General features: G+C 46.5%; 1 long non-coding RNA gene across 1 annotated transcript; it reads right to left on the bottom strand.

Annotated features, from left to right (window-relative positions):
• Positions 1-558: 558 nt before the first annotated feature.
• On the bottom strand, positions 559-11334 carry LOC309361050. Its single transcript, XR_014164335.1, has 2 exons — positions 11176-11334; positions 559-4461 (listed from the first exon to the last, which is right to left on the bottom strand). It is a non-coding gene; the product is annotated as an uncharacterized lncRNA (long non-coding RNA).
• Positions 11335-11780: the final 446 nt, after the last annotated feature.

The following is an 11780-nucleotide window of genomic DNA, read 5'->3' as shown; positions in this document are numbered from 1 at the left end:
AAGAAAAAGAATGCACGTTTGAGGCATCCTCTTTTTAAGTTCGGGATAAAACTCAGCTGCCGGTTCTGCGCGGGACCTACGGACGTGAAAACAACCCGGCCTGCAGGCATCGCAAGGCTTGCCCCCCACCCCACCCCCCTTTGCCTCTTCCCGCTGCCTCTCACCCCAGGTCACATGGAGAGACGTTCCGATCAGGGCAGGGCAGGCGTTGGCGCAGCCGAATCACATGACTTGCCCGGAGGACAGCCACCCTTGTTGGGGCCAGTGGAGTATTGTGGGGCGGGTTCTGTGTCCTGGGTGCAGCGGCACCCCGGCCTGAACTTGCTCCTCTGCGTGTGGGACGATTTCCGAAACGTACTTGCGCCCGCTGACGGCGCCTGCCATCTCGCACTTGAGGCTTTCGATGTGGTGCTGGATCCGGTTCCGCAAACAAGAGCCTTGTTCCTTCCCCCCCCCTGTTTGATCTGCTTTAACTGTAAGGACTATGTTACTGTACGCTGTCCTGTCCTGTCATTCATATATATGTATATATGAATGACGTATGCATATATATATGTCATTTATATATATATATAAGTGTAAGAAGGGCCTAATTGGGTCTTAAGGTCTCAAAAGGGGTTGTGTAGGGGTTTTGCGTGGGGGGGTGGGCATTGATATTTCGTTTCTGTTTCCGTTTTGTTTTTTAAAAGTTGCAGTGGCAGATTGGGGGGGGTAAAGTACAGCTTGACCTGTTTCTTCAACATACCTGTGGGCAGATATTTTTTTTGCATATGGAAACCAAGCAAATATCCTGAAGATCTCTCTCTTTTTTCCCCCCTCCGTTCCCCAAAAGGGAATCTGTGTTGCTGTTGCTCTTTCTTTTCCTTCTTTGCCATCAGTGTTCAAATAACCTTTTGCCAAAACGCGTTTACCGCCATGGCCCGTTTTGCGGAGAAGCGTTCCCCACCCACCCACACCCCCCCCCGCCGTTTTCTGTGAAAGCAGTTGGCCCAGGGGTGGGGGAGAGACAAACTAACTCAGAGGAGCTTGTCTTTCTCCTCCTCTTCCTTTTAAAACACCTGCACGGTTTCGAAAAGAAACTTTGGCAGGTGCTGGACAACACTAATTGAAATATTTGTCAGTATTCCTTGCTTGGCTACGTTTTGGTGCAGGGAGTTTATCCGGTAGGGGGAAGACCCTGAAGTATGCATAAACTCCCCACCCCCATATGCAAACACACACGGTTTTAGCATTTTAGAGGAGCAGCTTACCTTCCAAACCAGAGTCTTAAATCTTTTGCCAAATGTTACAGGACTACTGATGGTGGTGGTGATGCTGTTTGTGTTGCGGCAGGTGGGATTGGGGGGGGTGGCCAGAAGATTTCGCTTTGAGCTCTCTTAGGAGTCCTAAAGTGAGTGCTCGGGGGGGGAGGGCTTTGCGGCTTGTGTGTTGAGTCACGCTAGTTGTGTTGGGGGGGGCGGAGGCGGTGTTTTTTAAACCTGCCAGTCTTAGTCTCTTCTGGGTTCCTTCCCCACCCCCTGCAAAAGTTACAACTCTTATGTGGCAATAAGCTGATCTGCGTTAGGTCATGTTGACCCCGAATCCTATTTTGAGCTTTCCTTTTTTTAACTTCTTGTCCGTGTGACTTGTTTGTCTTTATAAAATGCCAACTTCCAGAGCTGCTCTGTTGCAATGACTCAGCTGCGTCTCGTATCTGGCCAGTCGTTCTGAGCCTCAGAATTTGGGGAATTCCAGAGAGGACTCTGCTGTGCCAACAGAAAAGAAACAGAGAATAGTAGGAGAGCTTTCTGTGTTGGTTGAGGTGCTTCCACTTTAATGGGGGCGCTGCTAGTGGAGGGGAGGGGGCTTGTGAGGCATGGGCGCCTAGTTCTTTCTCAAAGTTCCCCAAGCGTTTCTGGGTGCCTAATGAATTGGGCTGAAAGGGGTTCCCAGTGTGGCAAAAATTTACTTCTACACCACTCTTTACCCAGGTGAGGGATCTACTCCTAAATAAAACACAGAACCAATTCTTAAAACACCTGGCAGGATGATCGAAGAGACTAAATAACTTTAAACGTAACCCTTACCTAGAGACGATTTGAGGTTAATGAATGGGGGACGTAATTGAGGAAGCAAATTGACCCTGAGCAGCATCTGCTGGGGGAAATGGAATTGGGATTAAAATAATTGAAGAGAGAATGATTTGGGATGGGATTTAACTGAATTAATTTATTTGGGGTGTGCCTCTAGCTGGCTCGCCTCTAAATTTGTGTGTATACATATGTCTGAGCATATATAGATATACACCCACACACATTTGTGCCCCCGGTTTCGTTACAAGGACCTTTCAGCACCCCTGGAGCTCAGCACCGCTGCCTTGCTGTGCTTGGGGTTAGCAGGCAACACGGATGCCGTGCAGCCTCAGGATGAGGCCCGCTTCCAGCCATGGGTACTGCGAGGCCTCCTCCTTTCCAAAGCAAGAACAGGCATTTCTTGTCAACCCCCCCGCACAGCTCTCTCCGGCTCCCCAAACACTCCGCTTTTGCCAGGATCCATTCATTCCAGATGTTGTTGTGTCTTTGCGTTTGGAAGTTGCCTTGAGAACAAACGGCACCCGAGGGGGGGGTGGAGAAGCCTTTCCCCTCCGTGCTTCCTCCTGGGTGTTGCCCCCGCCAGGCAGCTGCGTTCTTGGGCGAGCGAGAAGAGGTGGGGGCTCTCTTTGGTCAGGGCAGCCTCATATTAATCGCTCGGGGGGGGGGCACGGAATGAACATTTGTAAGAAGTTGGGGAGGGCGTTTTCTTCCACTATTAAAAAATGTATTTTATAGGTTTTGTTTTTTAAAGAACGGCCCCCACTTCCTCGCACCCCATTGGTGCCCCTCGTAGCAGTTTTGGTCACCAAAGGACTTCCTTGTGATCTGATTTCCCCCCCTCCTCCTTTTCTCCCCCACCCGAACCTCCGAACCTCCTCCTTTTTATTTCCAAAAGCCTTTGAGGCTTTACAGCTGGGACTGGAGCCCAAATGCCAGTTGAGCAGACTTGGGGTTTTATGATACTGGTGTTCCACCCTTCTCCTCCTCCTCCTCCTCCTCCATTCCGTTGTAGATTCTTTCTCTTAGAATGGCTGCTGTGTTTGTGGGTCCATTGTGGTGTTCTTGTGTGTGCGCGTGTCTTGAGTGAGAGCGTCCATGGGTAGCTGTAACATAGATGGGGAGCCTGGATGGTTTCACCTATCTCTGGCGTCTGAAAAATCGCCCCAAAGGGAAGCGTGGTGAGGAATTGGGGGGGGGGTCTTTCCAAATGGGTGTCTTCTTTAGGATCTTTCTCTCTTTCCTCCCCTTCCTCTTTCGTTCCTTGAAACTGACAGCGCTTTAAGTCTGTTACCTGTCTTTCAGTTTTTGTATTAAAGGGCCTATTTCGGGGAATGGTTAAAATGGATGGTGTTTTTGGTTGGGCAAACCCGATCTATCTCTCTCTCTCCACCTAAATCTTCTTATCCTGCTTGTCCTCTTCATTTTGGCCCAATGGTGTTAAGTAGATGTGAGATGTTAGGAGTTTTAAAGCTGTGGGATGGGCGGGGAGGGGGAAGGAAGTGTTTTCAGTAGATGTGGAAATTTTAGAGACTTGAAAGCTATTTCCACCCTGTTTGTTTTGTTTTTAAGAGAAATTTGGGGGAAAGCAAAATATATGCAATGCTGCCACTTTAAAAAGAGTCTGGAGTGGATTCTATACATCTCGGAGCACAAAATCCTACAGCTATAAGCATGGGCTCTTTCCGTTTTCCATTCAAATAATTATTATAGATACGTTTCAGTGTTAACAGCTGCACAGTACCTGATTCAGGCATCTAAACGGCTGCTTGTATGATTCCCTGCGGCAGTGTTACAATCTGGAGGTTCTTAAGCCATCTGTGCGCTGCTAAGATTTAACGGGTAGGTCTGGGCTCTCTTAAAAGCAGAAATGCAACACTGTAGAGTGGCAACTTAAAGGCTGGCTTCAAGGGTCCACAAACCACTCTGAGGTTTTTACAATCAAGCAGTGTACACAATTTTATGAAATAAATAAACACACATGGCAGCACTGAGCACATGCATAATATTCTGACAAGTGTGGCACGAAAGAAAGGAGGCAGCCACTACAGTCATGCGGAGCTTTGGAGGCGCTCAGATAATAGGAAATACCGTATTTTTCGCTCTATAGATCACACTGGACCATAGGAGGGGGAGAACGGGGGGGGGGAATTCTCCCCCTCTCTGCTCAGCGCCCCTTCAGCAAAGCAGTAGGAGAAACGGAGCCCCTTCCATTTCTCCTGCTTCGCTGAAGGGGTGCTACGCAGAGAGTGAAAACTGTGCAGTGCCTCTCCAGCGAAGCAAAGCCTGGAGAGCAAGAGAGAAGCGCTCCGGGGGCTTCAGGGGGCTATCCGCAAGCCTTCAGAGCGCAGCGGAAACTCCTGCTGCGCTCCGAAGGCTTGTGGATAGCTGCCTGAAGCTCCGGGAGTTCCCGCTGCGCTCCGGGGGCTTCAGGCGGCTTCAGCGAAAGCAACGCGAAGCCTCCGGAGCCCGTTGCTATCGCTGAAGCCAAGGAGCCTGCATTCGCTCCATAAGACGCACACACATTTCCCCTTAATTTTTGAAGGGGGAAAAGTGCGTCTTATAGAGCGAAAAATACGGTAGATGAAGTTTGGCCTTTGAGACTCTCTGCCACGTCAGATAAGATCCCGGCCTTCTGTGATTTGAGGGGGTAGCAACCTGGCCTTATGTCAGGCCCCAGTAGCTGTGCCATTTCAGCTGGCTACCACCCAAGGCTAACTGATGAAATTGCTGGGCCGTTCTCGCAGCTTGGCTTCATCTACCAGATTGCTTTTTTAAGTCTGGTCTCTTTTTTGCCACTTAGCAAATAGGACTGAAAATGAAAATAGGAACAAACGGACGGTGCAATTCAGCCAGAGTGCAAGTTCTGCTTGAGCTGAAGAACGGTAGAAATGGAAGGAATGTTTTGTTTCTAGTGGGGAAACACCCTTTTTAATGCAGCAAACGTTAATTTTAGCTACTGCTCAGAACAAATATTTCAAAAGTGTTTGGTTCCCCCCCCCACCATTTCCCCCCAGACTTCCCTTTTTTGATGTGCCAGGCAGAAGGAAAGATTTGTGCTCCAAATTTCCCCGCAGGCCTGGTGTCCATTCCTGGTACTCAGCAGAGATTTAGAGAGCTTCCATGTGCTGTACCCGTGACTTAAAGGAAGCGTTTTAGCCACAAGAACCTTGGAACCAGCTGAGAGAGACGCGGCTGTTCCAGTTACCCATTTCAGCTGCTGTGTCCTCTTCCCCCATGATCAGCGTTGGGAAGAGATGAGGGTCTGAGTTCATCGCTCAAAGTGGGACCCGTCTCCAAAAAAAAGTTCTGCCTCCATGAGTTTGCCCCCCACCCCCATGTTCTGCCCAAACAGCAAGCCAAAAGTGCTCTCCAGTCTGTTTCCACTTGGGTGATATTTTTTGGAAACACCGCTGCTACTTCGACAGGGGAGGTGCGCCCACCCATGGAAAGAAATAGGATTTTAAAAGTGTTTTTAATTATGGCCAGATCTGCGCTCCCTGCACGCAATCGTAGATGCTTCTGATCTTGGAAGCATCCTAGGAAAATCTGTCCGTCGTGTTAAAAGTTGTGTGTCCACTGCCATTTCGTGCTAGAGCAGAACTGAGTATGAAAGGTGCTGTCGGTTCCGGAATTAATCTTCCTGAGAATCTCAGGACTTTCCTTTTCCCCAAAAAAAGAAGTTAAAATCGGCAAGATTCCAGTTTGTATTCTTACCAGTAGGTGGGGAAATGTCTGGTGAGGGCTAGCTAAGGTTTCCTGTGGTTACGGGAGGGGCTTTTCATATCTCTTTGCCACCCCCCATGATTAGCAATACCAGAAGAATATGCAAATTAATTAAAATAAATTGCATATAATGTATACAGGTTGCAGTATTCAGAGTCCCCCCTCCCTTTTTATTGTAAAGTATGCATATCCCTAACCATGCTCCTTGAATAGTCATAACACATATCTAATTTTAATTGGCTGGGGGTGGGGGGGTCATGAGTGTGTAAAGGCCTTGAGAACAAAAAAAAAAAGAGGTGGGAGTTTTGCACTCTTGAAGGAAGCGACGGAGTACTTGATCCTCTCGCTGGTGTGTAATTTTTTTAAGGCTGTCTTCTGCTGGAAGCAAAGGTATTAAATACCTGGTCTATGTACAGAGGATATTAAAAGTACTTTGGGGCGGGCGGGGAAGGGAAGTTATTTGCTCTGGTGTAATAAATGAGCCTAGCCCATTCTTCCGAAATGAAACCTGGAAAGGCGGGAGGGGTGGGGGGGAATGTTTGTAATAAGTTAAGGGATTGGGGTTTTTTTTGTCCTGACTTTTACGCCTTTTTTTTTTGTTTTGTTAAATTTGTGAAATTTATGGAGGAGTTTTATAGGAAAAAGAAAACATGAAATAAAGGTGAGAGAGTCACATATTTTTGTGATGTTTCTTTTGATGGTCTCCATTTCCACCACCACCACCTAGAGCAGGGGTCAGCAAACTTTTTCAGCAGGGCCCCTCAGACCTTGTGGGGGGGCTGGACTATATTTTGAAGGGGGGGGGAATGAACAAATTCCTATGCCCCACAAATAACCCAGAGATGCAAGCACACAATCTACTCCTGTAAAAACACGCTGATTCCCGGACCGTCCGCGGACCGAATCTAGGAAATATTTATTAAAGTTTTTACAAAAATATGAATACAAAAACACATGAAAAAAGAAAAAATTAAAAATACAACATACAAAGGACAAAAAGAAAGTAAGAAAAAATTAAAAAACAAATCCGTTTTTCATAACATTAAACTCATTTGCTTGTTACTTTTACCTCCTCACACCTCCCCTTCTTGTATTCCCATTTACATAATCAAATCAGCAAATCCTTACCCTCTTTCATTTATCTTAACTCTATATCATCACATTTTATAACTCTATATTTCCATCCATTATCAATTCATTTTTGCATATTCTTATTAACTTTGTTGCTGATGCCGCTTATTTTCAATCCAACATCATTTTAACGTTCATTAATTTTACATTGTTTCTGCAGGTAGTCTTTAAATTCGCGGGCCGAATTTAGAAGGCGATTGGGCCGGATCTGGCCCCAGGGCCTTAGTTTGCCTACCCATGACCTAGAGGTTCAGCTGGAGCCTTTTTTCCTTTCGACTCTACTTCCTCCATAAGTTCCCACCCATCTCTTCCTGTGGGTTCCAAATTTATCGGAGTACATTTTTCTTAGAAACGTTATGAAGGTGGTTACCTCTGAAAACCACCTCTCCCAACATCCTTTCTCGCTCCCACTCTCTACACAAACACACACGCTGCCCCGGAAAAATGCCAGTAGGTCTGTGGCATTGTGGAGGATGCAAAACCCGAAAAGGGGTGGTGCGTGGGGAACTATGCTTCCTGCCTCTACTAACAACGCCCCAGCCATCTTGGTTGTGTGAGAAATAATAATAATAATAATAATAATAATAATAATAATAATAATAATAATAATAATATATTTATTGTCATTGCCCTCTCTCGGGGACAACGAAATTACTTGGCTGCTCCATCCACCCAGGTAGGGCACTCCACACAAAATCAAAACAACTAAAAAAAACACTAATTAAAACAATACAGTATAATACAGCAAGGAAGATTAGATGACTTTCAAAGTCCAGGCTTCCCATTCAGGGCCGAGATCGCTCTGGAGAAGAAGCTGTTCTTAAGACGGCTCGTTCTTGTCTTCATCGTCCTGTATCTCCGTCCCGACGGCAGGAGCTCGAAGAGACAGTGACCAGGATGCGATGGATCTTTTACTATGTCCAGTGCCTTCCTATGGCACCTTGTGGCATAAATCTGCTCTAAGGTGGAGAGTGGGCAGCCAACAATGCTCTCTGCTGCCTTAACAACTCTGCACAACCCCATCCTGTCCTGGGTAGTACAGCTTCCGTACCACACACATAAGCCAGAAATGGGACCTAAGCAGAGCCCAGGCAGAACGTACAGTAGCTAGCGCTCAAGCGATGGTTTCTCGCCCACCCTCTACGGAATGGAATACAGCGGTAGACTCCCTTGATATATGGAGGTTCCATTTCATAAATTGGATACAGCAGAGTGCTATCAAAACCACCATAGCAGAGAGAATATATACCGTATTTTTTGCTCTATAAGACTCACTTTTTCCCTCCTAAAAAGTAAGGGGAAATGTGTGTGTGCGTCTTATGGAGCGAATGCAGGCTGCGCAGCTATCCCAGAAGCCAGAACAGCAAGAGGGATTACTGCTTTCACTGCGCAGCGATCCCTCTTGCTGTTCTGGCTTCTGAGATTCATATTTTTTCTTTTCTTGTTTTCCTTCTCCAAAAACTAGGTGCGTCTTGTGGTCTGGTGCATCTTATAGAGCGAAAAATACGGTATATATTGTATACATACAGAGAGAGAGAGAGAGAGAGAGATTGTGCCTTTTAACATGACAAACTCCATGAACAATCGGAGATAGTTACAGATAGGTAGCTGTGTTGGTCTGCCATAGTCAAAACAAAAAAAATTCCTTCCAGTAGCACCTTAAAGACCAACTAAGTTAGTTCTTGGTATGAGCTTTCGTGTGCATGCACACTTCTTCAGATACACTTCTTCAGATACACTGTGTATCTGAAGAAGTGTGCATGCACACGAAAGCTCATACCAAGAACTGACTTAGTTGGTCTTTAAGGTGCTACTGGAAGGAATTTTTTTTAATCGGAGATAGTTGAAAGATACAGATAACTGTGACTCAACACATCTTCCCTCTAACAGTTGTGCCCTGGTTTTGAACTGCATCTCAGCGTTTGACTCTGCCATTAAAACGTAAGCATGAAATTCATCTGAGTTCCCGCCCATGAGGCAACTGCCACGGGCAGCAGGATTCAGTGGGGCAGCAGATTTTATTTATTTTTATTGAACTGTACCCATAGATTTCAGGGCAGTTCACACACACAAAAATCACAATATAAAAAACACCAAAAAAATCAAGTTGCAGAACAGTTTTTGCGAATATTCTTCCAAAATTTCCCAGCTGTTTTTTTTTTTTTAATTGAGAGGTACAATTGCCTTGAAGTTTCAAAATGAAGATGGAAAATAAACCTCCAGCAAGTCTTAATGGTTTATAAACTGGTAACGTTCTGGCTAAATTTAGCCTTTCCTGAAAGGCTGTCCAAATATTACTCATAAATGCTAAAATCCCAAAGTCTTATCTCCCACCCACCCACCTGGTTGGGGCTTGCAGTGCAGCCCCCCAAAAAACATCATCAATGCCATGCATTTAATACAGATTTTAATTTTTTTGTAATTTTTTTAAATTTAATTTTTCAAACGTTTTCACTATAATCTTCACATTGTTTCATGAGTTGACTCCCCACCCCAACTTCCAAAGTGTTTCTGCTCAAACCTTTTCTCATGTAATACACATTTAAAGCACACTTGGCTTCCCCCCAAAGAATCTGCTATTTTAGTTTGCGGAAGATGCTGGGAATTGTAGTTCCGTGAGGGGTAAACAGTTCTCGGTACTGGGACAAAAACCATGTGCTTTGAAACTGTTATATGTGCAATGTGGATGCAATTGCCCACTGCTGTGAGACCTGGGCCATAATAATAATAATAATAATAATAATAATAATAATAATAATAATATTTATTTATACCCGACCCTCCCCAGCCAATGTCGGGCTCAGGGCGGCTGACAAGCAATAATAAAAACAAGTTGAATGAATACAACTTAAAAACAAAATTAAAATACAACATTACAATATTGAAACATTAAAATATTAAAATGTAGCCTCATCGCAGGAGGAGAAAGAAAAAAGAAAGAGGGGGAGGGAATCAAATTGGCTCCAAGCCAAAGGCCAGGCGGAACAACTCTGTCTTACAGGCCCTGCGGAAAGAAATCAGATCCTGCAGGGCCCTGGTCTCATGAGACAGAGCATTCCACCAGGCCGGGGCCAGTGTTGAGAAGGCCCTGGCTCTGGTTGAAGCTAATCTAACCTCCTTAGGGCCCGGGACCACTAGGGTGTTGCTATTTATGGACCTTGAGGCTCTCCGTGGGGCATACCGGGAGAGGTGGTCCCGTAGGTACGAGGGTCCTAGGCCGTGAAGGGCTTTAAAGGTCAAAAGCAGCACCTTAAACCTGACCCTGTACTCCACCGGGAGCCAGTGCAGCTGGAAAAGCACTGGGTGAATATGCTCCCATGGCAGAGACCCCGTGAGGAGCCTCGCTGCAGCATTCTGCACCCGCTGGAGTTTCTGGGACAGCTTCAAGGGCAGCCCCGCGTAGAGCGAATTACAGTAGTCAAGCCTGGAGGTGACCGTCGCATGGATCACAGCAGAGTTTGGACAGGAAGACCAAAACAATCAGCCCGGCAACCTTCAATGGAGATTTCTTCATCTTCTACAATCTGCTGGCAACTCCCAGAAGCCTGCCTGGCTAAGACAATGAGCCACAAGGGGCTTTGTGTGTGTTTATATCCAACTAATCCACAAAGTAGCCTGTTAATAATGATAGCCAAAGTCTCCACTCTGCTCTTTAAAACAGCAACATTGTTAAATATTTTTAAATAACAATTGCAAGATGGTTTTATTTAATAATAAACCAGTTAGTAAGGGCTTTGTTTTTAAAAGCAGGAGGTGATTACCGTATTTTTCGCCCTATAGGACGCACCGGCCCATAGTATGCACCTAGTTTTGGAGGGGGGGAATAAAGAGGAAAAAAATTATTTCCCCCCCAGCCCACAGAACAGGCAGCTCTCCGCAAGCCTTGGGAGACCGTCGTGACTTCCTGCCGGGCTCCCACTGCTTGCGGATATCTGCCTGAAGCCCAAACCATGTCGGGGGACAGTGGGAAGGTGCGCTGCTCCTCCCCGCTGTCCCCCGAGCTTGTGGGGATGGTGCCGGGAGAAAGGTGCTTCTCCCCGCCGCCAGCCTCCAAACCAGGTTGGGGAACCGAAGCCCGGGGCGCGCTGTGCAGGCTTCGAGATGCAGGCTGCTATCCACAAGCCTAGGGAGCCCGACGGGAACTCCCGCCGGGCTCCCAAGGCTTGCTGAGAGCTTCCTGAAGCCTGGAGAGCGAGAGGGGTCGGTGCGCACCGACCCCTCTCACTCTCCAGGCGTCAGCGAAAGGAACGCGAAGCCTCCAGAGCGCGGAGGGAGCGCTCCCTCTGTGCTTTGGAGGCTTCGTGTTGCTATCACTGAAGCCAAGGAGCCTGCATTCACTCCTTAGGATGCACACACATTTCCCCTTCATTTTTGGAGGGGGAAAAGTGCGTCCTATGGGTCGAAAAATACGGTAAATACAGTGCAGTAAATATTTCCGGGAGAAAACTCCCATTATATAATTACATTGCCCTTGCATTTCAGGAATCACAAGAGGATACAACAGGGACTCTTACCTTGCCCATAACAACATTATTTTTCTTGGGGGAGCAGGTTTCCTTTTACGCTGGAAAATGACAGGTATTTCTGTGGAAAATAATAATCATATATCATATAGCAAATGAGACTATGGGCGTAGCCAGGAATTTTGTTGGCGGGGGGGGGGGGCAGAACCAACGTTAAGTATTTAAATATTATTTCTATCATTTTACTTTATCTAGCGGGGGCAGTCCCCCCCTGGCAATGCCTGCTTTCGTTTGTTTTGTAGTTATTTCTGGGCGTTTTGTTAAAGGATCTTGTAATAATAAAAAATAAGAAGAAATTTGTATTTATACCCCGCCCTCCCCAGCCAAGACC

This window comes from Podarcis melisellensis, assembly GCF_964234715.1.
Source record: "Podarcis melisellensis genome assembly, chromosome: 18".
Taxonomy (NCBI): domain Eukaryota; kingdom Metazoa; phylum Chordata; class Lepidosauria; order Squamata; family Lacertidae; genus Podarcis; species Podarcis melisellensis.
Note: the sequence above shows the minus strand (reverse complement) of the source record. Positions and strands in the feature narration are given on the sequence as shown.